At 39.5% G+C, this 21,860-nt stretch overlaps 2 long non-coding RNA genes across 4 annotated transcripts; both read right to left on the minus strand.

Moving 5' to 3' along the window:
- Positions 1 to 6,082: 6,082 nt before the first annotated feature.
- On the minus strand, positions 6,083 to 12,770 carry LOC134204954 (uncharacterized). Of its 2 annotated transcripts, XR_009978020.1 has the most exons (5): positions 9,814 to 12,770; positions 9,541 to 9,741; positions 8,645 to 9,071; positions 6,300 to 8,580; positions 6,083 to 6,234 (listed from the first exon to the last, which is right to left on the minus strand). It is a non-coding gene; the product is annotated as an uncharacterized LOC134204954 (long non-coding RNA). The 2 variants fall into 2 exon arrangements; XR_009978019.1 differs by having other exon boundaries at positions 6,083 to 8,580.
- A 101-nt stretch (positions 12,771 to 12,871) lies between these two features.
- Positions 12,872 to 21,198, minus strand: LOC134204955 (uncharacterized). 2 transcript variants are annotated; one of them, XR_009978022.1, is made up of 4 exons: positions 20,871 to 21,198; positions 20,599 to 20,793; positions 19,618 to 20,205; positions 12,872 to 18,697 (listed from the first exon to the last, which is right to left on the minus strand). It is a non-coding gene; the product is annotated as an uncharacterized LOC134204955 (long non-coding RNA). The 2 variants fall into 2 exon arrangements; XR_009978021.1 differs by having other exon boundaries at positions 20,599 to 21,198.
- Positions 21,199 to 21,860: the final 662 nt, after the last annotated feature.

The following is a 21,860-nucleotide window of genomic DNA, read 5'->3' on the forward strand; positions in this document are numbered from 1 at the left end:
CGGTTGAGATGCGCCAGAGTAGTAAACGCTGCGGACGGGAATAGGGTATTTGTGCTATTTTATTACAATCTAACTCCCACTATCTGGCAGTGGATAACATATTCGTGCAACCATATTATTAATATAATTGCAAGAATCTTAGATCCGGGAGCTAGAAAGTAATAGTTCTATTGTAACCTATAGCCCGTTTGCGTTCCGAAGCTATAGCCGTTTACAATAAGCCCCGCATGATTGTACCCACAGAGTATCTGAACTTCCTGAACACAGAGTATCAAACTTCCTGAATTAAAATTGAATTCTTTTGATTTTGGCGCATATTAAATAATAAAAATATAATTAACAATTTGCAGTTTATCATAAAATGGCTTACCATTTTTCTAAGTTATCTTTGAATCGAACATGTTTGTTAATTTGCATTGCGATTATCGCATTATGACATTGCATTGCCGTTGCTAACAATCGATCATCCTATCCTTGCACAAACAAGCTGCGGTCACTGCTCTGGCCCTACTTTTTGTGGCAAACTGGTGCGAAGCACCGCACAAAAAGAAGAGCCCAAAAACCAACTACACTGAACGTCGGCCGAATGAGACTCACGTTGCGAACGGGAAAAAGAGGTGCTGCCAAAATGGTCCAATACCCTACTTTAACGTTGATAATCAAATGTTTCAATATAACTGGAAAATTGGTGGAGAGTTTCCGAGTCGATTGATATATAAATCTCAAAAATCCATCGAAAGATGAAAGCGCTATTAACGTTCAAAATCTTACATGATTTCGTGACGGTCTCGGATTTGGAAATTTTCATTTGTCACCCTGTATCCGAGTCTTCCCCTTAGACGTAGTTTACGTCAAAAAAATCCTGTCGGGATTCAGAAGAGAATTCTATCTGGATTCCGAAGAGAATCCTTTTGGGATTCCGAATGTTCTAGGAATTGCGAAAGGAATCCTCCAGGGATTCTGAAGAAATCCTTCCGGAATTCTGAAAAAAAAATCCTCCTGGTATTCCTAATGGAATCCTTTTGGCAATCTGAAGAGAATCCTGTCGAGATTTTGAAGAGAATCTTCTTTAGATTCTGAAGAGAATCCTCGGAATTTTTAGGGAATCCTCTTGTGAATCCGAAAAGAATCCTGTCGGAATTCCGTAGAGAATCCTCTTGGAATTTCGAATGCTCTTGGAATTCTGAACGGATTCCTCCTGGGATTCCGGAGGGAATCCTCTTGAGATTCCGAAGGTCATCCTCTTGGTATTCTGATGAAAATCCTCTAGGAATTCCGAAGGTTATCCTCTTGGGATTTTGAAGGGAATTCTCTTAGGATTCTAAACAGAATTCTCTTAGGGGGCTGTCCATAAACCACGTAGACTCTTGAGGGGGGGGGGGGTCGTTTCAAAAAAGTCTGCGATTGTCTACAAAGGGGGCAGCATTGTGCGAAGTTCATTAGTTTGATTTTTTTTAGGATTTTTCGGTTTTTTTGCATGAATTTACTGAATTTCTCCATAAAAAAGTCATGAATTTCACTGAAGTAAAAGTCTGAACTACGGCTTAAAACTATCATGAATTTTAGCAATACATTCTTCTTTGTTGAGCAGGAAAAGTCTCCAAAGTATTGAAAAAATGAAATTTCGGTCTACGTGGTTTGTGGACAGCCCCTAGGATTCCTAGGGGAATCCTTTCGGAATTCGAAAGGGAAGCCTCTTTGGATTCCGAAAAGAATTTTCTTTGGATTCCGGAAGAAATTCTTTTAGGATGTCCAAGGAATTTCTTAGAATCTTCTTGGATTTTAAATCCCTTGTCGGGATTCCGGTGGGAATACCCATGGGAATCCTCTTGGAATAGCGAAAGTTATCCTCTTGGGATTTTGGAGGGAACCTTCATGTGATTTTAAAAGGAATTCTCTTAGGATTCCTAAAGAAATCTTCTTGGGATTTGGAAGAAATCCCCTTGAGTTTCCGAATGGAACTATCTTGGGATTCCAAGGGGATACCTCTGGGTATTCCGAAGGAAATCCTTTTGCGATTCCGAAGGGAATCTCTTGAGATTTCGAGGATAATACTCTCGAGATTCCGAACCCGAGTAGCACACTTGTCACATATCAGTCACTGTGACTTATACCGTGGACCCCCGATAATTTGAACGGTACCTCATTCAAATTAACGGGGTTCATTTTTAATTTGAACTTCTGGTTACTCTATTTGCATCAGAAAAACTGGTTTCTGGCCGCTCTCTTTGCTGGTTTGTTTTGATTCTGCGTTCCGTTTCACGATGTTTCATTTTTCTTCTCTCGATTCCACGTGCTAAATGACGTTTGAACCATTTTTAATTTGAACGATGTTCAAACCAACGGGGTTCAAATTAAAAAGTGTTCAGATTAAAAGCGGTCATATTACCGGGGGTCCACGGTATGCGACTGTATCCAGCCACATTGGAGTTGCTGCAACCAAATCAATCTGAACTATGCTACAAGGGGAGGAAATCCTCATGGATTCCGAAGAGAACCTTCTTGGGATCCCGAAGGGAATCCTGTCAGGACACCGAAGTGAAGTCTGTCGCGATTCCGAAGAGAATCCTGTCGGCATTCCGTATGCTCAAGGAATTCCGAAGGCAATCTTCCTGGGATTCCGGAGGGGATCCTTCTGGGATATCAAAGGGAATCCTCCTGGGGTTATGAAAGGAATCTTCCTGAAATTCCAGAGGGAATACTCTTGGCAATCCGAAGAGAATCTTGTTGGGATTTTGAGGAGAATCCTCATGGAAATCTGAAACGGAACCCTCTTGAATTCGGAAGGAATTTTTTTCGAAAAATATTTCTTCCGGAATTCCGGTAAGAATCCACTTGAGATTCCAAAGGGCATTCTCTTGAGATTCCTCTTTGGATTCCGATTAGAATCCTTTTGGAATATTTAAGAGAATTCTCTTGGGATTCCGATAGGAATTCTCTTGGAATTTCGAAGGTTATCTCTTGGCATTTTAAGGGATTCCTATTTAGATTCCAAAGAGAATCCTCTTTGGATTCCAAAGGAAAATCTTCTTAGGATACCGAAGGGAATTCTCTTTGGATTCCGAAGGGAATCCTCTTGGGATAGTTACCCCAACAAACAATTTCAAATGAACAAGCTAGTTTTTCAGCTGAAGAAGTTTATTTTCAATGAAATGAGCCCTATTTCAGCTTCCAATGTAAGGGATTCTTGAAGGATTTTTTTTTGGAGTTCCGATGTGAATCCTTTAATTCCGTAGGGAATCCTCTTGGGATTTCAAACGGAATCCTCTTGGGATTCAGAAGAGAATACTGTTGAGATTCCGAAGATAAAACATTTCGAAGGAAATTCTCTTAGCATTCTGAAGGGAATCCTCTTGGGATTGCGGAGGGAATCCTCTTGGGATTCATAAGGCAATCCTCTCCGGATTCAGAAGGGAATCTTGTCAGGGACACCGACGTGAATCCTGTCGCAAGTCCAAAAAGAATCCTGTCGCGATTCCAAAGAGAATTCTCTTAGAATTCCAAATGCTCTAAGAATTCCAAAGGACTCAGGAGGGAATTCTCCTGGGATTCCGAAGGGGGTACTCCTGGGATGCTGAAGGGAATCTATTTGGGATTTCGAAAGGAATCTTCTTGGCATTTCGAAAAGAATCCTGTCGGAACTTTGGAGAGAGTCCGTTTTTTTTTTCAATAGAATTTTCTTTGAAATTTGAAAGCAGTTCTCTTCTTCGTAATCCCAAAAAAAATCTCTTCGATTGAAGGATTCTTTTCAGAACCCCACAAGGATTCTCTTAGGATTCGCCGCAAAAAAAAAGAGACATAATCCCTAAAGAAATCCATTCGAATTCCCAAAGAATTCCGTTTGTTGATTTTATAAAAAAAATATTTCACATCCCGAAATGATATCTGCCTTATTTTCTGTGGAAATTCCCTTTGAAATTCCAGAACAATTGCTTTCGCAAGCCCAGACGGTTCCTTTAAGAATCCCAGAAGGGCTAGTGTTGAAATATCAAATGGATTACCTTTTGAATACCAAAAGAATTTCCTCGGGAATACTAAAGGATTTACATCGGAATCCCAAAAGGATTTCTCTCGAAATAATTCCTACAGGTTCCCAAAAAAATCTTTTAGAAAGGGCTCCCTTTTGAATAACAGTATGATTTGTTTAAAGGAGCCCTAAAAGGATTGCATTCTGAATTTCAAAACTCAGAAGGATTCTCTTCATAACTCCAATGATTATTATCAGATTCTAGACGGATTTCCTTCAGAATTCGTGAAAAATATGTCGTCGGAATCACGGGATGGTTTCCGTCAAGAATCCAAGAAGGATTCACATCAAAATCTAAGAGAGATCTATATTGGTAACCCAGAAAAAGATTCCATACAAACTCTGGGAGGGCTGCCATCGGAATCCCTGGAAGATTTCTATTGAAATCCCAGAAGGATAGTAGTTTAACTAAATCTAGGTTCTGGTATCGGGTGTGTTATAGAGTCTGCTTCTGTAATTGCCATATCTTGCAGCGAGTACTTTTTTAAATTTGCTTATCACAGGTTGTTGTCTGATCGCCAAAAGCAGCTGGTTCCAGTGGATTGCCCCTGTGATCAAAACACTTTTCCTCTTCGCCGTCGTGTGGTGGGGGATCACGAAAGTACGGGCACGCTCCAGTTGGCCTTTTGTTAAATGTTGTTGGAGATAGACTGGAGAGACTGGAAGAGTTTCGACACAAAACCCCGGCGTATGAAACAACTTATACGGTTCTGGTAGTTGGTACAGGTACACGCGCTCATCAACTGGAATTTGCAATCTTCGGATAGACATTGGCATTATCTTATCACGAGTCTTCTCCTAACGTGTTCATCGTCTCCAGTCAGTCTTTTTAATGTAGTCTCCTCCTTTGAGGTGACTCAAAAAACTCAAAGGTGCAGCCCAATCGGGTTGTACGCCAAGGTGACGTTGAACTACGTGGCAGTACTGGTAGTTTTCGTGATTGTCTGCTGAGATTGAGTGAGCATTACAAACCATGTACATGTGGTGATGTATATAATTTTAAGAACAGAATTTGAAAAGAATGATGAAAATAAAATTTTCAAATAATCAAGGATGAACAACACTCTCAAGCGAACACATATCCAAATAATCAATTGATAAAACTCTCTAGCGAGTAAAAGTCGTTCGATGATTGTATCTCGATTCTATTGGTAAATGGCACTTTTGAGCTTATTTTCCTTATTCTAATAGATTACTAAGTTGAAAAGCAGGCCAAGTTCCAGTTAGAATGTAGCGCTATGGAAGAAGAAGCTTGCGATGTACACAACTTTGACTGATTCACCAAAACCGATTGCTAAACTGTTAGCAAGTGTTCAGTAGTAAATATTCCTACATAGATATTGTAACACACTGGAGTCAGCTTTTACGCGGAGGATGTGGGCCGTGTAAATTAAAATAACGTAAAAAACCGCATAAATTCCAAAACATGTCTAAATGCATCGCGTTAATCCCGAAATTCTAGTGAAAAAAAATGCATAAAAAGCGATTCGTGTAAAAATGAAACGCGTAAAAAATGACTTCAGTGTACTTCGGGAATGAAGCGTTGACTCTTCCTTGATCGGATGGTCCAAAAAAATTGAAAATCCATCGAGAAACGGCTGAGATATTAACGATCAAAGTCTATCATATTTTCGTGACGTTTTTCGATTTTTTGCAATCGTAAAGTGTACCCCAATATAGAAAAGACAGACGTAGTTCTACGTCAAAAAAAACTTTTTCAAATTTGAACTGAACAAGTATCATAGTATGGCAATCTACACGTTGAATGCGGAGAAATGCCAGTTCCCCGCTCCATTTCCTCCAAAAGCATCCTGTAGCCGCTTTGCGTAGCGTCACGCGATCGTATCAATAAATTAAATTGCCGCATCCTTAGGGGCAAGCCAGAATAAACGCGACGAGCGATGCGACGCGACGCGACTCACGTAAAAGAATAACAATCATTATCATCAGGCTATGTCAGATTGCACTGTCGCGTCGCGTCGCATCGCACGTCGCGTTTACTCTGGCTTGCCCCTTACGATAAGTCGTCATTGACAACATCGAAGAGATCCCGCTCGGAAAGATCTTCTAGACTTCTACCGTGATATCTCTGAGACAAAAAAATTAGTCTCCTAGATATTTTCCTTCGATGTCTAGCACCTGTCACACCTCAAATCCGCCTCAAATGCAACAACCGTTTCTACCAGGATGAATGAATGAACAAACCGCTGGATGAATTAACAAACCGGTTAGAACCGATTGAATTTGACAGATGTGATCTAGTAGATATTACCTCGTTGTCTCCTAGACTCGAGTACCTAGAGTCTTCTAGATATCTCCTAGATGTTAGTACCCCCATTGCTTCTTCTTTTTTCTTCCGTTATTGCGTTCTTCTTTCATTTTGTTTACATTTTCAATAACATAATTTTTGAATTTGAATAAGAGTAAAACAAAATTGCTTCTTTATTAAATTCTTAACAAAAAAATATCGACAATTAATCAATCCATGCGCGCAAGAGAAAAAAGCATATAGCTAAACTTATATGGAATCAATATCTTCTGGAAATCACATCACAGTGACTCTATCTTGGTGCCCGAAGAATACATGGGGGGCACTGAATTTTTGAAAATTTTACGCTAATTCCAGGAAGAATCTTTAACGCATTTGCATAGGAATACTACTGGATTCTCGAAAAATCTGGATTATCTGGTCAATTACAAAAGCTCAGAAGGAATCCTTGCTGAATTGAAATTTCTGTTTCATTTGAGATTTCCAATACTATGTAGATACTCTAGAAAATCTCATTTACAAAGGAGTTACTAATGTACGCACTGGATTTCCGAGAGATTCTCTAAGAAATCAGCGCTTTTTTTCCAGAGAAAATCCCTTTTGTAGATGTGAAGGAATTCCCCAAAGAACATGCCCTTGAATTCGTAATAGAGCTAAACTATCGAAGGAGTGGCTTCTTGATTCGCGAAAAAAATTGCACTGGATTTTCCTAATAATTCAAAACCGATCCCCGCACATAAAAATTCCTACTGGATTCCCGAAAAAAAGGGAAATCTCTATTGGATTACCAAAAGGTATCCCTAGAGTATTCCACAAGAAATATTAACGTGTTTCCCGAAAAATCGTTCCTTTATCGTAACCTCGATTCCGAACAAATCGCTTGATCGCAAATGATTCCAAAAGAAATACAAACAACATTCTCGAAGGAATCCAAAAGGATTCCATATGGAATCAACCCGAATGATTCCGCACTGGATTTCTGATAAAACTCCGAATTTCCGGGATCAATTCAACCAGAATGCTATTAAGAACGGTCACAATATTATCGATGAAATCATCATCAGATTCTGGAAGTAATCTACATTGAAATCTAAGGTAACAAAAAAGATGTATTTTTGTCGTCTTCTTCTTCTTCTTATTATTGGCATTCCCCACACTGGTACAGAGCTGCCTCGCAGCTTAGTGTTCATTAAGCACTTCCACAGTTATTAACTGTGAGGTTTCTAAGCCAGGTTACCATTTTTGCTTTCGTATATCATGAGGTATGATGATGATACTTTTATACTCAGGGAAGTCGAGACAATTTCCAATCCGAAAATTGCTTAAACCGGCACCGGGAATCGAACCCAGCCACCCTCAGCATGGTTCTGCTTTGTAGCCGCGCGTCTTACCATGCCGTACTTAATTGCAAAATGAATCCTGAAAGAATCCGAAAGCATTTCAAGAATAATCCTAAAAGGATTCCAAATGGAATTCAGAAAACATTCTAGGAGAACTCCCAAGAACTATACCATAAGCAATTTTGAAATTATTCTAGGAAGAATCTTGAAAGAATGCCAGATGAGATCCCGAAGGGATTCTAAACGTAACCTCGAAAAATTACCGAGCGACATCTTGAAAGCATTCTAACAGAAATTCAGAGAACACACAGGAGAATGACCTGGAAGAAAGGATTTCAGAAGGAATCCTAATAAAGTTCCAGAAGAAATTCCAAAAAGATATCAAGAAAAAATCTTTCTTAAATGCCAGAAAAATATCGAAATTGATCCAGATGCAATTATCAAAAAATTAAACCTTGAAAGTATTCTAGATGGTATTTCGATTGGATACCAAAAGGACTTTTAAACCGATGCCATACGAAATTAACAGCAGGATGCCAGACATGATTAATCAATGAGCACACGGCGTAGATGTATCAGATGTCCTATCCCACCAATGTATAAGGAGGATGACAGCGATTCGGGCCGACCAGTAAAAAATGCCGAATCATAACGGCCATTTTTTGGTTGATGTAATGGAACTCCAGTCATCGATTTTTGCGGTTCTGGCAATGGCATCCGTGGTACACACAGAAACTACTGTGGTTTCAAATTATAGAGAAGTATTGCCAGCACGCCATGTATTGACAGTTGATCGTCGGATGGCTGTGTGAGCCTTCAGCACTACCAGGAATTTGAAGCAGATTCGCATCCGCTCGGGCGGTAACACATGGTCCGGACCAGGATGGGTAATTTGAACCACCAGATCGATTCATTTTTGCTGGACTTTTTATTGGTTATTGAACCTGGAATTAAAAGGGAGAAGAAGATTATTAGGTACATACTAGCGGCTCATTTGAATCTACCAACCATGGTGATCTCCGATACAGCAATTGCTACCGTCGTGTTCACTAACTGCTTATATGTAAATGCGTCTATCCAGCATCATCCCGTCGTTCCAGAAGTGTTCGAAGAAGTACGGCTGATTCTACTCCTAATGTATAACGCCCTCACACCATCCATCTGTTTACGACTTTAAACACAATCATGTTCAATGTCTTAATGTGCGACTGATGCGTGTTCGATAATTTCCATAGCAATCTTCTGAACGATTTTGATACCGGTGTGTCCGGCCAGCATACACTAGAGATTCTTACTTTTCATCACTGTTTAAGGAAAGGTAACAACGAAGTTCCAGAAGCAATGATTACCAATATTCCGGGAGCACGTAATTATCAATAATTTTGATATGGAGATACATCGTGATGGCCAATCCTGCGGTGTTGATGAAGATGATCTGTAATAAGTAATTTTCGTCGATCAATAGTTGTTCGGCTTGAATAGCGATTCCTGTTATAGGAATGGTGGCCCGAATGCGGGCAGGACTTTAACGTGTGGGGAACATGATACATATGTATCATGATATGAATTAAGTTTCCCATCGCTGAAGTGTTTCATTCGGCGTTACTTTTCACCGAACAGTTGAAGGTTTAGAGTTGTCCGGGTGTCATAAAGGCCAGATATCCAGATGTCCTGAAAGTGGTGGTGTCATGGCCATAACTTTGAGTCATTTTTGATTTGAAGTTAGTAGAGGGTGGTACACGCGTCGGAGTGGTATGCGGAGTCGGCGTCACCGTGATCAAAGGCGTCATTGCCGATGGATTAACATTGGAGGGTGTATTGTCCCAACAAGATCGACGTTCTAAAGTCGTTCTAAGAACGGGGTGTTTCCGTATGTTTTCTGTTAAGTTTTGGGAGTTTCTTACCATCGGTTGCAATGCGTCGATTTTTCCGCCACGGTTTCACGATACTGAAATGTTCTGGCGTAATGCCCCATATACGGTGTTGCTATCAAGGATTTGTTATCCTTGTCCTCAAGGGTTTTTCAAATGTGCCTTAGCACACTTAGTTATTTATGCTGCCAGATGACTCCCACACACATCCCAAAGATAATCAGCTGGGGTTTTCTGTGAATTAGATAAAGATAATTGAGGTACAACGTTACGAATTTTTACATCAACTATATTTTTTACTCTTACGTTATCCGCAGTAAGTATCCATACAACACCTCAGCGTTGCCTCAAGTAGGTGTAGCCAGCTTCATGGACCAACGTCTTATTCACGGTTTAACCCCAGCGACCTTGCTTCATCCGTTTGGCTTTCATCGCTTTGCTTCCCTCTTCACCGGCACTAAAACTGCTGCTACTCGTATACTACTCGCTTAATTTCTGAACTAGTTGTCATTTGCAGAGTACTCAGGGAAATGATGGACGAAGTCTCTTCGGGTTTTCTGCAGGTATTCTGTATTGTATACGAGGGGCCTTCCTTAGCCATGCGATCGATTACCGGTCTAGTCTAGGATTCCCTGAACATTGCGTTTATCTTAACCAGCATGGTAACTTGGCTGACAAACCTCGCAGATAACAACTGTAATATAATATAATAACTGTGAAATGGATGAAATAACTATTAAGCTGAAAAGTGATAATGTCCCATTGGGGTATGTAATGCCAATGAAAAGAAAAAGATTCTCTAAGGATTCTACCCAGAATTCCCAAAAGTTGTTCTGCTGGTATCAAATTAATAAATGAATTCTCATTGGGAACATTGGGAGAAATCTTTCGCGAATCCTATCGCAAATCTTTAAAGTATCCTTTCGAAAATTCTGGAAGAATCCTTGCGCGGAACTTGGGAGGATCCTATCGCGAATCCTGACAGTATCCTTTCAAGAATCTTCACGAATCCTGGGAAGATCCTTTTACGAACCCTGGGAGAATCCTTTCGCAAATCCTGAGAAAACACTTCCACGAATCCTGGGAGTATTCTTTCGCGAATCTTGGAAAGATACTTTTGCGAATCATGGAAGGATCCTTTCATGAATCCTGGGAGGATTCTTTGGCAAATCCTGGGGGAATCCTTTTGCGATTCCTGGGAGGATACTTTTGCAAATACTGAAAAGATCCTTTCGCGATTCCTGGGAGGATCCTCTTGCGATTCCTGGAAGTATACTTTCAAGAATCGTTGGAGAACCCTTTCGCGAATCTTGGGCGAAGCTTTCTGCGAATTCTCAGAGAATCCTTTCGCGAATCCTGAGAAGATCCTTTCTTTAGCGAATCCTTGGAGTAAAATTTTGCGAATCCTGGGAGGATTTTCTCACAAATCTTGGCAAAATCCCTTTCACGAATCTTGGGACAATTATTTCGCGAATCTTGGAAGGATTCTTTCGAGAATCCTTCACCGAATACTGGGAGAATTATTTTGTTAATTCTGAGAAAATCTATTTGATGGAAGAAGGCTTTTGCGAATCCTTTTACGAATCCAGTGAGGATCCTTTCGCGAATCCTGGGAATATATTTTCTTTAGCGAACCCTTGGAGTAAAATTTTGCGAATCCTTGGAGGATCCTCTCACAAATCCTGGCGATTCCTTGGAGATTTTTTCGCGAATCCTAGAAGGATTAATTCGCGAATGTTGGAAGTATTCTTCCACGAATCCTTTCGCGAATCCAGAGCTATCGTTCCGCAAATCTTGGAAGGATCCTTTTGCGAAGCCTGGAAGGATTGAATCCTGGGAGAATCCTTTTGCACATGCTGGGAAAAACCTTCCCTGAATCTTGATAAGATCCTTCACGAATCCAGAGAGAATCGTTTTGCAAACCCTAGGATAATTATTTCGCGAACCCTGAGAGTATTCTCTCGCGAATCCTGGGAAACCTCTTTCGCGAATCTTGGAAGGATACTTTCGCGAATCATGCAAGGGTCCTTCCGCGTATCCTGGGAAAACTCTTTGGCAAATCCTAGGGGAATCTTTTACCGATTCCTGTGAGGATCCTCTTGCGATACTGGAAGGATTCTGTCGCAATTCCTAAGAGGCTCCTTTTGCGAATCCTAGAACGATTCTTTCGGGAGTCATGGGAGAAGCGTTTTACGAATCTTGGGAGGACCCTTCCGCAAATACTAAGAGAATCTTTTTGCGATTCCAGGGAAAATCCTTTCGCGAATCCTGGGAGGATCCTTTTGAGAATCCTTTAGCGAATCCTTTTTTGAATATTGAAGAATCGTTTTGCGATTCTTTTTGCGAAATCTTGGGAGCATTTTATCGCAAATCCTAGGAAATTTCCTTCGCAATACCTGGGAGAATCCTTTCGCACATCCTGGGAGGATCGGCTCGCAAATCCTGAAAGGATCGGCTCATGAATCCTGGGAAAATCCCTACGCAAATCCTGAAAGGCTTCTTTCGCGAATCTTGGAAGTATCCTTTCACGAATCCTGGGAAGATCCTTTCGCGAAGTTTTGAAGAATCCTTCCAAAATCCAGAGAGAATCCTATCGTAAACTCTGGGAGAATCCTTTCACAATTCCTGGGAGGATCCTTTCGCGAATCCTTGGAGAATTCTTTCGCAAATCTCTAATCTTTCAACAATCCTGAGAGGATCTTTTTGTGAATCCAGAGAGTATCCTTTCGAGAAATCTTGGGAGAATTTTTTCGCGCATCCTGGAGGATCACTTTGCGATTCCTGGAAGAATCCTTTCGAGAATATTGGGAAGATCCTTTCGAAATTCATGGGAGGATCGCGAATCTTGGAAGGATCGTTTCGCGAAACCTGAGAGGATCCTCTCGCGAATCCTGGAATACTCCTTTCACGAATCCTGGGTTCGCGAATCTTGAAAGGATACTTTTGCGAATCATGGGAGGATCCTTCCGCGTATCTGGGGAGAATCCTTTGACAAATCCTGGGAGAATCTTTGGAAGGATGGAGGAATTTTCTTGCGAATCCTGAGAGTATCCTTTCGAGAAATCTTGGAAGAATCCTATCGCAAATCCTGAGAGAATTCTGTCGCAATTCAGCTCGCGATTCCTGGGAAGATCCTTTCGTAACTCCTGGGAGGAACCTTTTGAAAATCCTCGGACGATCCTTTTGCAAACCTTGGAAGAATCATTTAGAAAATCCTGACAGAATCGTTTGGCAAATCTTGTGAGGACTCTTTTGGTTTTTAAAACAACACGACACTAATAAAACGTAAAAACAACACGACACTAATAAAACGCGACGCGAGACAAGACATAACAGTGTTATGTCTTGTCTCGCGTCGCGTTTTATTAGTCTTGTGAGGACTCTATCATAAATCTTGGGATTTTTTCACAAATCCTGGGAGTACCCTTTCGCGAATTTCAGCAGAACCCCTTCGTGAACCCTAGGACCACAAAGAAACAGACATTTAACTTAGAACAAAATGCAATCCAAATCATCGCCACGGAAACATTACCGACCAATGTTAAATGGACTGTAGGTGGACAAACGGCAACCAGATGGCGATAGTGGGCAAACGTCAAACACAAGCAAAACCGATGGAAGCGCCATTGGTGCCCGATCGACCAAAACAAACGATCGACAAAAAATTGAACCCACCGTTAAAAAGATGAACGATAGAACATGTGTAGAGTGAGACGTCTGTTTCTCTATGCTAGGACGATCCTTTCGCAAATCCTGGGAGAATCTTTTTGCGAATCCTAGGAGAATCCTTCCGCGAACATTGGGACGAACATTCCATAAATCGTGGAAGAATCATTTTGTGGAAGAATCCTTTCGCAAATTCAGTGAGAATTCTTTCACAAGTCCTGGAAGGACCTTTTTACGAATCGTGGAAGTATTCTTTCGCGAATCTTGGAAAGATACTTTAGTGAATCATGGAAAAAATAATTCGCAAACCCTGGGAACATTTTTTCGAGAATCCTGGTAGTATCCTCTCACGATTTCAGGGAGAACCCTTTATCGAATCGGTATATGGCATCCATAAACAGATAGGACTGACTTGCGATTCAGTTTTTTTCAGGATGAATCCCCAAAGAATTCCAGTACCACTCCCGAAACTAAATTATTCTCCGATTCCAAAGGGATTCTGAAAGGAATCTAAAAATAGTTCCCTGACGGTATTTTTAAAATATTTCGGGTTAGAATTCCTAATTTAACCTTCCGTGTGTGCTCCAAAAAACTAACGTTGTCTGTGCTCTGGAGTCATATTGACCCCAAATTAAAATTGTTATAACTATATGGTCAATTCCGGTTTTTTTGGAATGTTACGAAAGATAAATCAATCATCTTTTAGGACGTTACCTAAGATTGACCATAGGTGGGCAGGCACCTTGTGGTGATTTTTTGTGCTTATTTTAGTTGTATCTTAAAATCCTACCCACTTTGAACTGCACCTTTTCAAAAAGGATATGCAACAAAGCATGTGGTTTGATATGAGACATTGATTAGTTTAAAATTTGGTCGCTAGGTGGGGGTATGTATGACTATTATTTTTGACTACCCAAGATACTCCGATATATGGAATATTGTACATTGTAAATAATTCTTATCGAACAAATGTGGAATTTGTAAAGATGATGCAAAGGTCGTCTGAAGGGAATGGACTGCTGAACTGTGACGGGAAAAGTAATTAGGAATTTTACAAATAGATGGCGCTTGAATCGAACCCGAACTGAATGTGCAAACACCTTAATTCACATCAAATTATTCGTATCAGCATAAAATGGCAGCTTTTCATCACATGATCCACAGGATGCAGACGATCCCCCTGAGCGAAGAAGGAAAAACGAAGGAGCTACAACACATCATGGAAACAGCGAAGATCAACGGATACAAGGAAAGAACAATACAAGCAATTATCAACAAGAAGCAGAGGAACCTACGGAAAACGAACTGACAACACAGACACCGATCGATGAATTGCTGAAGAGGCTATCGGTCCCCACATCACCCACCAGCTACGCCATCGACTGAGAAAATTCGGCATCGATTTATTATTCTCCAGCAGGATAGAGTAGAAATGTTAAATAAGGCAGGGGTTTATCAAATTAATTGTTCACAGTGTGATAAAGTATATGTAGGTCAAACAAAAAGATCGTTAGATGTAAGGTTCAAAGAACATATTGCAGAAGTAAGTAAGGCTAAGAGGGAAACTGATAAGGGATTAAATTATGAGTTTAGGTCTTAGGTAGCTGAACATGTATATCAGGAAAATCATTCAATTACGACATCAAACATTAAAATTTTAAGAAATGTCTCTTCTCCGTGGAAACTTGAATTCTCTGGGGTTAAGGCCTTTGGGTCTACAGGTGTAACCAAAGTTCAGCCAATTTATTTTAAATATGCGCCATGCTCTTACTCTTAGTGATAAAAAATATGCGTACACAGTATATGTTCTAGATAATCCGACAAATCTGTGGAGGCCTTTGAATCTATAAGTGTCACCAAATATGGTAGATACTCTTAGTGATACCTAGATTTAAATGCGTTCACAGTATATGTTCTCGGCTCTCCAAGAAATCCCTGGAATTAGGGCCTTTGGGTCTACACAGGCAATCGAAGATCAATCAGCCTGTTTCAAATATAGTACATACTCTTAGTGTTACTATGTTCAGAATGTGTTCACTGTTCATGTTCTTGGTCATTCAAGAATTCCCTGAAGTTAAGTCCTTTGGGTCTACACACGTAAACGAAGATCAGCCAATCTGTTTCATGTTACACTGCATGTTCTTAGTGACATAAAGAAAAAAATATGTTCAGTTTACCGTATATATTCATGGCCATGGAGAAGGCCTGGAGTTAAGAATTTTCTAGACGCTATTTATATTAGAGTGCGTTCACAAAATATTTTCTTGGTCATTCAAGGAATCCCTCGAGTCAAGGGCTTTGAGTCTACACCCGAACAAAAGACCAGTCAGCATAGTTCAGATATGACACATGCTCCTAGTAGGTAATACAAAGCCGGTACATACTTCTAGTAATTCATTGGAAATAATGTGTTCATAACATATACCCTAGGTTGACGATGAGACTCTTGGAATACAAGAATTTGCTTTAAAGAGATAGTAATGAGTATTTACATAATAATTGGCATTCATTCAGTTTGTAAAAAATAGAAAGCTGTAATGTTATAATATTATTACAAATTGAATGCGTTGAAGTTTTGGCATTATAGTTTTCTATTTTTTTTCTTCAAGCTGGGCGAATGTCAATTATAAGGTAAATACTCATTCGTAAGGTTTATTCATGCGTGATTTATTGAATTTTTTCTATGGTATTCATGCATGCGTGTAGACCCAAAGGCCTTAATTCCAGGAAGTTCTTAAACTACCAAGAACATACAGATCCCATTCGATTTTGGTAACATAAATGTTCGGAACGCGTTGCCAAAATCGAATGGGATCTGTATAATGTAAACGCATTCTAATCAACTTATCAATAAGAGCAAGTACCAACAAACTACCTGATCTTCGGTTACGTCTGTAGACCCAAAGGCCCTAACTCCAGGGAATTCTTGGATGGCTAAGAACATATACTGTGAACGCATTTTATTTATTTTATCATCAAGAGCATGTAGCACATTTGAAACACACTGGCTGACCTTTGGTTATACCTGTAGACCCAAAGGCCTTAATTCCAGGGAATTCTTGAATGTCCAAGGACATATACTGTGAATGCTTTTTATTCTTAGTATCACTAAGAGTATGTACCACATTTGCAACAGACTAGCTGACCTTTGGTTACGCGCGTAGATCAAAAGGCCTTAACTCCGGGTTTTACTTGAATAACCTAAACATATTCTGTAAACGCATTCTATCATTTGCATCACTAGAGCAAGTTGAATAAGAATAAAACCTTTGGAAGACCCTACCGTATTATTTATGTTTGCCAAAAATACTACGCCTCAAATACATGAGATCTTAGGGCCGATGCCCACGTAGCGTTTTTTCAACGCTGCGTGCACGTGGCGTTGAAAAAACGCAGGTGTGCATCGGTGCAGCGACGCTGCGTTACCGCTTTTTCCCGATGCACACATGCGTCCTTTTAACGCCGTGTGCACGCAGCGTTGAAAAAAAACTACGTGGGCATCGGCCCTTACATGGAACAAAATACTCAAACATAACTGCTGACTAGTGCCGCCTCTTGGAAGAAATACTCATTATACTGAGCACCGCTTTGTAGTTCCTTCCCATTTCCTTCAGACAATCTTTGCATCATTTTTACAAATTCGAAATTAGTTCGATAAGAATATTTCCAATGTACAATATTCCATATATGTATCGGAGTATCTCGGGTAGTCTAAAACAATATTATCATAGATACATACCACCACCTAGCGGCCAAATTCTAAACTAATCAATGTCTCATATCAAACCACATGCCTTCCTGCATTACCTTTTTGAAAAGGTGCAATTTTTGGATTTTTAGATAAGCACAAAAAATCACTGTTTTTGCACTCTTTTTTACGAAAATACCACCCCGCAAGGTACCCGCCTACCTATGATCAATCTAAGGTAACGTTCTAAAAGATGATTAATTTAATTTTCGATCCATTCGAAAAAATCCGGAACAGACCAAACAATCAAAAAGTTACAGCAATTTCAATTTGAGGTCAATATGACCCCAGAGCACAGACAACGTAATTTTTTTTGATAAAATTAGACTATAGCCATAGCGGTTATTTTCGAGATTTTTTAAGCGGATTTGCACCTAGCGGACAGATCTCGGCGAGTTTTACAAACTATTATAAGAATCAGTTGAAAAATAAAAAAAAAGATTTTCAAAGTAGCCTGAGGTCAGATCGTCCCCAGAGCACAGACAAAATGTTAAAAGGTGTTGATGTGGTTTTAGCAGAAACCAAATATAATCTATAACGAACCCTGAAATGACAACAGAGTAGTAGGATTATTAAATTAAAAAATATGTATTGTATTCAGAAAATATTCTAAAATAATTTTTGAAGGAATCCTTAAAATATTTCAAAATGAAAGCGTTGCGTCTGCTTGTCTGTGCCCAAAAACATCGGGAGGAAATTTATCCAAACGTTTACTCAAGGAATCCCAAAACGATTCCTGAAAGAATCCCGAAGCGATTGCGGAAAAATACCAAAACGATTTCGGAAGGAATCTACAAACAATTCAAGAAAGAATGCCAAAGCGATTCAGGAAAGAATGCGCAAACGATTCCGGAAGGGATCTCAAAAGGATTCCGAAAGAAATTCCCGAATGATTCCGGAAGGAATCCCTAAACGATACCGGGAGAAATTTTTAAACGATTCTTTAAAAAAAGTCCCCGAAAGACTCCGGAAGGAATCCCTAATCCTCACACGATTCTTTAAACTATCTCAAAATAATTCCGGAATAAATCCCCAAAAATCTCAGATGTATTGTGAAATGAATTCATACAAGATATTCCAAAACAATTCTTGGAGGAATCCGTAAAGAGTTCTAAAGGGAATTCATAGAGTCATCCAGAAGGAACTTCCAGAAGATTTTAGAAGGAATCTAAAAAAAAGGTAAAAGTGGAATCCTACAAAGATTCCCGATGATATCTTGTTTTTTCCGATAATCCTGAAAAAGTTGCACTAAGAATAAAAAAACATATATTTAAATAACCCTGAGAGGACTTCGAAAAGAATGCAGCTGAAATTCCAGAAGTTATTGTAAATAGGGAGAAGAACCATTTGGGCAGCACCCCATATTCCCGTCCGCTTCTTTTAAAACTCAATCGCGTTACAACCACATGATTTGATTTTATGTATATCACTAGAAATCTGAAGATGCTTGCCATGTACCAAAAACCAAGTAATTTTGTTGTAATGCGTCCGAGTAGTAGACATTGAGGACGGGAATAAGAGTGCTGGTCAAATGATTCGATACCCTATTAATAAATTGTCTTGACGGAATGAAAATTAAAAACATTAATACTTAGCTTTTTTGCTTTGAAGTTAATGTCAGGTAATCTCTACGGACTAGGAACATTGTTATCTGCCTTCCTCCTGATTTTGGTCGTGGTGGATCCTAATCGCTGGAGATACGATAGTTTGTCACATCGATCACAACCGAGATTGTGAACGCTTGTGCTGATTGTACCCATGTTGATATCCGATCACCTGCGAAAAGTTTCTTCTATTAGGCTTTCAGCGATCGTGTACGTACACGCACGTTTCACTCACACTCTTACTCGGTTTGTTTGCAACCACGAGCAGCTGTCACGGCAAAATCAAATGGGATTGTTTGCAACCACGAACCTGCGTTCGTGTTGGTGAGAAATGTCGGCGAGACCCTAATTAGAGAACCGGATCTAATATTTCCTCACTGTATCTAGTAACCATTAGTAAGATTAGTAATGACAAAGGGTGGGTGTATCAATAGTCGCCATATATAAGAACAACTTAAAAAAAAAGTGAAGCGCATGTGGGTGGACATTATATTTCATGCGAAAGGTTTCACTTCCTGCTTTGCTTGTTTTGGGGGAGATCAAAGGTTTTTTCTTATCATATGAATATGCTTTACCGATCTTAACTTGTTTTGTGGTGATTTGATTTGACAACTGGTGCTTTAGCTACAACTGGCACATCTTGCCTACACGTAAAAAAATAACCTTATATGTTATGGCAAAAAAACCATTAGAAAATACTTATACTCTTCATTATGCCACCTAATGAATGATCCCATATCAAAAAGCTAATAACATTCTTAAGTTAATGAAAAGTATAAGTTTCCGAATGTATGTGGCTAATGCGATGTATAAGTTTTTTCTTATACATGTCATTAAGCGCCTGCTTTGGCAAAAAAGTATTAGAAATATTAATAATAAACAACATTAAATTTTTTTACGTGTATTACGTTTTTAAAATAAATAACATCAATATGACACAATGGAATGTAACAGGAATATACTTTAAGCACATTAATGTTTTTTTTAAATCTTATTATCCTTAACCTGATGTAATTCTAATCTAATAGGCCAAAACTGAGCATACACCCATACATAAAAACATCTAAAGCTAATGAAAAGTATTCGACTCACCTCTATAGCATTCCCCTTCTTCATCATCCTATAATCTATAATCCCGGTTTTGTATTGAAGGTCAAACCTGCATGTCGGGGATCTGTCAGCCACCTCCTTGTGATAATGCTTGATGAGAATTCATGCTCTTTTCAGACGTGTTTGAATCAATTCTCCTTCGGGCACTGCAGCAATTGTCGATGAACTTAATCTGAGCCAATAATTTCCGCGTTCAGTAGAACTGGTCTGTCCACATCTACGTATGTACACTTGTCAAAAGTCTTAATTCTGTGAGCGCTTCCATTGCTGGTCAAAATCAATATGCGCATCAAAACAAAAAAAGTTTTGACTATGACCTAAATTTTGACCATCCGTATGTTAACTAAGTTCGTCCACTTATCCAAAGTAATTTGTTTGTGACATGTGACTTATCTTGCCAATGAGCCACAAATATGCTGGTATCTAAACACCTCCAACTTCCACGGTTAAATCATCTAGTAACAGCACTATTCCACGTTTCTGGAATATCCGGATGAACAGTGAAATTCGTCGCCGTTCCTCAGACCCGAAATTTGTACCACGATGCAGGTACAATTTTCATAACGGTGGCTATAAATTTAAAACAGAAATTGGTTAGGCAAAAAAAGTATTTCATCTGTTTAATATTCATAACATAATGAAAACTATTGCGAATGGTTTAGAACAATTCGACATTGTTGTTTCAAAAAGGCGAAAGTCGCAAACGTAAACATTGACTTCTTCTGCAGATTTCAGGAAGATAAGACTTCTGGCGGCATTTTCCACTTCCGTTCGATAGAAGAAGCGGAGCGCCACCAGTTCCAAGTGATTGTTAGCTATGAGCCGTCCTAGTTGTTGAAGAATTTGCAGGAAAAGGCATTGTTTACGTTTGCGGCATTGGCCCTTATGAAACAACCGTGTCGAATTGCCAATCAAGAAATTGTTGAAAGTAAGATGAAGACATGCATTTTAAAAGTTTCTTACCTTCATCCTGGTTAATCAAAGTACGCAGATTGTCATCCGAAACTGGAGTTATTTTAGTTTTTTTGCCTTGTTGATAAAATACTACGTGTCGCCGGTGTCGTACTATTTCTTCTACACTTCTCTCCAATCGAATTATTCAGATCTCACCGTTTGAGGTTTTCGGTTGCTGGAGGTGTCTCATGCCAACACTGAAAACTAATCCACTCGTATATTGAGAAGACATTTATCTTTTTGTTGAAATGAACCAGTTTCTCCCACGCTTCGGCGTTTACCTCCAAATGCGGAACAGGGTGCAACCGGGCAAAATACTCCACTTGCAACAGCCGGTAATTGTTATGTTTCGGTAATGCTGGATCTATCATAATGCCGTTGGCGTTTGGCAACGCTAATGCCGGATCACTTCGACGCGATTATTTTGATGAAAACTGGGTCTCTTCGGGGTGGCTTTAAAATTAGCAATGGCATATTGAATATTTAGCACTACTGTGATCAAAGCACCTTTCAACACAATATAATCCTCTATTACTCTATTTGATCTCAAACGTTTCTTTAATCCTTTCAAAATACTATTCACCTTTTAAATCAATCGAGAAAATGTATTTTGACCACGGACGCCGGAAGTAAAAAAATTTCCGGCACAAAATTATGGCGATGAGAAAAAATGGCCAGTTGATGAAACCGTTGAACCGGTTGAACCAAGATGAATACACCATCGCTTGCTTGGCATGTGTGTATGTATCAGATGTATTACGATGAACACCGTGAATACATACGCATTTCGCTTTTAGTCGAAGGCACTTGGTTTGCGCCCAAGATGAATATGAAGCTTCGCTAGAGTGGTTTGTGTCAAATTTAGGTAGATTCCTGTTCGCTTTTAGACATCCTTCCATGCGGGCAGGAGTGATTCAGTTTGATTCTAAATTTTCGACCACTATTCTAGTTTGAATCTGGAGCAAAATAGAACAAACTCGCTGGTCTCCCCAGCAGTGTTCCATTCATGTTTTTCAAATTTTCAATTAATTGAAATCATTATGTTACTGCCAAGAAAGGCGCCGGAATTGCAAAGTGGATTGATCCGTAGATAAAATGACGCATCCATACACCAAAACAATTGAAAAATATTTGAATCTCGTGATTCAATCGTGGTTCAAATCTGCAGAAAATAGAACGGAGCGTTATACCAGTTTTATTTTTTTGACAGTTGACTGGTATAAAAACTGAATCTAGAACAGCTGCTGGGAAATTCAATATTTCTCGGGTAC

This window comes from Armigeres subalbatus, chromosome 1, assembly GCF_024139115.2.
Source record: "Armigeres subalbatus isolate Guangzhou_Male chromosome 1, GZ_Asu_2, whole genome shotgun sequence".
Taxonomy (NCBI): domain Eukaryota; kingdom Metazoa; phylum Arthropoda; class Insecta; order Diptera; family Culicidae; genus Armigeres; species Armigeres subalbatus.